The sequence below is a fragment of the Ptychodera flava genome, unplaced genomic scaffold (assembly GCF_041260155.1).
Source record: "Ptychodera flava strain L36383 unplaced genomic scaffold, AS_Pfla_20210202 Scaffold_126__1_contigs__length_170810_pilon, whole genome shotgun sequence".
Taxonomy (NCBI): Eukaryota; Metazoa; Hemichordata; class Enteropneusta; family Ptychoderidae; genus Ptychodera; species Ptychodera flava.
In genome coordinates, this window is record NW_027248308.1 from 98,815 (window position 1) to 103,384 (window position 4,570).

Below are 4,570 nucleotides of genomic sequence, written 5' to 3' on the forward strand. Positions count from 1 at the left end.
TGGAGGACATTATTAACAAATATGATTTAGATTACATGATGTATGGCTGACGACACCCAATCCTATATTACATGCGACGGTAACCAGGTTCCCATTGCCACGATCGAGTCGTGTTTAGACGAGATTCGGGGATGGATGAGGGTCAATATGCTTGCTCTCAATGACGGTAAGACAGAGGTTGTACATTTTTCCTCAAAATTTGGGATTGAGGGAACTGTCCCTCGTTGTAATTTTCGGATTGGTGATGTCAGTGTATATCCATCTGAATCAGTTCGCAATCTAGGTGTTACGATGGACTCTGCCTGCACCATGTCAGACCATGTTACAAATGTTTGTAGATCAGCATCACATGCGATTTGGAGGTTAGGAAAGATTCGTGATCTTCTCGACCAACGTACCACGGAGAAACTTGTTCATGCCTTTATTACATCACGTTTGGATTACTGCAACAGTCTTCTTTTTGGTCTTCCGAATTTGAAATACGTAAACTCCAGGCTATTCAAAATTCAGCCGCCCGGCTTGTTAGCAGAAAGAAAAAAACGACCACACAACACCAGTACTACAAAATTTACTTTGGCATCCTGTCCGGAGACGATATTGGTTTTGTAAATCATTGTTTTACATTCAAAATTATTACAGGCCAAGCCCCAGAGTATCGACAAGAAATGCTCACAGTACATAATACTGGTCGCACCCTTACGTCCCAGTCTAGTGGTGCGATCATTTTGCATCAGCCCGTTTGCAACACGGCTTTTTATGGCAATAGAGCCTTTTCTGTATGTGCTCCCCATTTGTGGAATGCTTTAACATTTGAGATAAGGCTTGCTAATTCTTTTAACAATTTTAGAAGTCAGTTAAAACTTATCTTTTTAGATCATTTTATTCCTAGACACTTTTTAAAATTTTACCTCTTTGCATTTTATTGGTGTTTTCTCTTTTTATTTTATTTATAATTTACCTCTTTTTTAGTGTTGTGTAAAGCGCATTGAGATTTTTAAAATGTAATGCGCTCTATAAGAAATAAATATTATTATTATTATTATTATTACAATTTTTTGGGCAAAATATCATGTGATCTCGATGACCTTTGACCGCAAATATGAGTACATGTCCATAACTAAGTAACCAGAAGGGCTACACCTTTCATATTTGGTATGATGGGAGACCTTATGACACCACATCCTGTACCTCATTAATTATGCGCATATTTAATTCTGAGCCAGCCAATAGAGCTCGAGGTCTGATTTTTGGTATATTGGGATATCTTAGCAATACAATTTTTTTGACAAAATGTCATATGACCTCGATGAAGTTTGACCTTAAATATATCTATATGTCCACATTTTAGTAACTAAAAGTGCTACAGACTTCATATGTGGTATGATGGGAGACCTTATGACACTGCATCCTGTACTCCATTAATTATTCGCGCAATCTAATTTTTCTTTTGCTCTAATGCTGCCTTTTGTGTCGAAACCCGGTTATCGCTGCTTGCAGCTATATTTATTATTATTAATATTGTTCCGGCACCTTTTCATGCTTGCCATTTGAACACCATTTTACCAAATGACTTCCAATTTGGCACATAGGTAAAACTCAAAGACCGTATTTTTCTATTTCGTTACCATGGCAACAGGTAAATTGACCTGCCGTCAATCTTAAATTTAAACTTTTAAATCCCTCTTATTTGCATCAATATTCATCTATCAAAATTCCGCGAGGTCATTTTGTAGACCATATAGCCATGCTCCTTAATGCCAAAAATCAAGGTCACAGGTCTTGGCGATTTTGAGGAGAAGATTTTTAAAGTATTTTTTTTCTGATTTTTCTAGGACATTTGACCTTCCCTATACCTATGCAGCTATGCTATAGCAAAGGCTTATTCTGTCCTAAGGAAGAGTACTAACGGGCTAGTGTCTATTGAACATTGACCAGTGGGAGACAACATTTGACATCAAAATTTTGGGGATGCAAACTGTCCTTTTTTGACAAGATGTCACATGACAAACTATATTTTGCCTTATTTATTATGCATATATCTGATTCTAAGAAAGCCAAAAGAGCCGGAGATCTGATTTGTGGTTTATATGGATGACTATTTGATACAATTTTTTTGACAAAATGTCATGTGACCTCGATGGCCTTTGACCTCGAATATACATATATGTCCATAACTTAGTAACCATTGGTGCTACATCCTTCAAATTTGGTATGATGGGACACCTTATGACGACACATTCTGTACGTCATTATTTATGCTCATATCTAATTTTTGGCAAGCAAAAAGAGCCGGAGGTCTGATTTTTGGTATATAGGGATAACTATAGGATACAATTTTTTTGAGAAAATGTCACATGACCTCGATGACCTTTGACCTCAAATATACATATTTGTATATAACTCATTAAAGGATAACTATGACATTCAATTCTTTTATCAAAATAGGCAAATCACCTCGATGACCTTTGACTTCGATTTCACAAATACTACCGTAGCCCTCCGTCTTATTGCATATATATTTCTCTATTGCCTCTGTTGACAAAAATGTCTCGAAACCCGGTCATTGCTGCTTTGCAGCTATATTTATTATTATTATTATTTATTGCTAATGTTGCCTTTCTTAGTTTTTCTTGTCCGACATTTAACTTTGTTCGCATTTCATTTATTTTGGCAATAAAATTTGTACATTTTTTTCTTTATTTTCTTTTCTAACGGGAGATTGGTAGTACTGCTGCGTCATACCTGACGGCTTCTGCCTGTATATGACCATTGAAATTGTCGTACTTTAGGTAGGGAAGATAGTCAGCTGTTTATTGGGCACTTGTCACACGCTGCCCCCTTAGAGTCAGTCAATTTCACGAACCATAGGTACGGCAGATTGTCAATCCTTTTTGCGGGTAAAACTTTCACTAACTGCTCGCTGACGGTCATTCCGATCTACATTGTTTGGTATAGAAAATGACCACCCTTTTCCGGGCACACTTGTGTTCTGCTGCGCGTTGACAGCGATTCCAATCAAGGCGCCTATTATACGGGAAATTTTCAATCTCTTTAACGGCATTTCTGTCTCCAGCAGCCTTTTCAGTGCAATTACAATCGTTGCACTTTAAGTACGTGTAATTTATGGCAATTGAATGAGTACACCTGTCATTCAAATAACTGAACTTGGGGTAATGAAGTTTGTCAATGTTTTTGCGCACAATTAGTCGCAACGCAGATATCTTTATTTACGCTCGAATATGCCACTGCAGTACTACCGATCTCCTGTCAGAAAAGTAAATAAAGACAAAAATGTACAAATTTTATTCTGCGTCTACATTTACCGAAGATGGAACAATCTATTTCCGGCAAACATGAATTGAGATTGATTTTCTTTTTTATACAAAATTTACCATTCAAAGACTCAGCATAAATGTAATGGGGAAAAAGCCTTGTGATGTTTTGAACGGGCAAGGTTCAATGAGGATTTTAGTATACTCCTCTAGGGAGTTTGCGGCCGAGCTGATAGAAGGTTAATAAAGTCTCGTACTGCTCCTGAGTGGTTAAACAAAGTCATGGCAGAACGGATTGGGCTTATGTTGTCGAGTATCAGGAATTATACGACAAATATGCTCGGTAATGTTTAACAATGCTGACCACTCAAAGTTGTCAGGACTAGAAAGTCGGCCCTTAAATTTAGTGACTCTTAGCGGGCAGCCTGTGATAAGTGCCCAATAAAAAGCTGACTATCTTAAGTACCTCAAGTAAGACAATTTCAATGGTGATATACAGGCAGACACCGTCAAGTATGCCACTGCAGTACTACCAATATCAAGTCAGAAAAGTAAATAAAGACAAAAATGTACAAATTTTATTCTGCGTCTACATTTACCACATATGGAGCAATCTATTTCCGGCAAACATGAATTTATATTGACTTCCTTTTTTATATGGAATTTACCATTCAATGACTCAGCATAAATGTAATAACGGAAATGCCTTGTGATATATACGTTGGACTGTCAGGGTTCTAAGGGCTTTTTAATATTTTCCCCGAAGCAGTTTGCGGCCGAGATAATAGAAGCTTAATAAAGTCTCTTACTGCTTAGAAGTGGTCAAAAAAAGTCATGAGAGAACGGATGTAGTGCTATGTTGTCTTGTATCAGGAATAAAGTGACCAATATGCTCGGTAATGTTTGGCAATGCCGACCACTAAAAGTGGCGAGGACTAGAAAGTCGGCCGTTAAATTTAGTGACTCTTAATAAAAAGCTGACTAATAAAGAGCTGACTATATTCCCTACCTAAAGTAAGACAATTTCAATGGTTATGCACAGGCAGAAGCCTTCGAGTTTGCCAGTAGAGTACTACCCATCTCCTGTCAGAAGAGTAAAGAAAGACAAAAATGTACAAATTTTATTCTGCGTCTACGTTTACCGCAGATGGAACAATCTATTTCCGGCAAACATGAATTTAGATTGATTTCCTTTTTTATACGAAATTTACCATTCAATGACTCAGCATAAATGTAATGTGGGAAATGCTCGTGATGTGTACGTTGGACTGGCAGGGTTCTACGGGATTTTAATATTC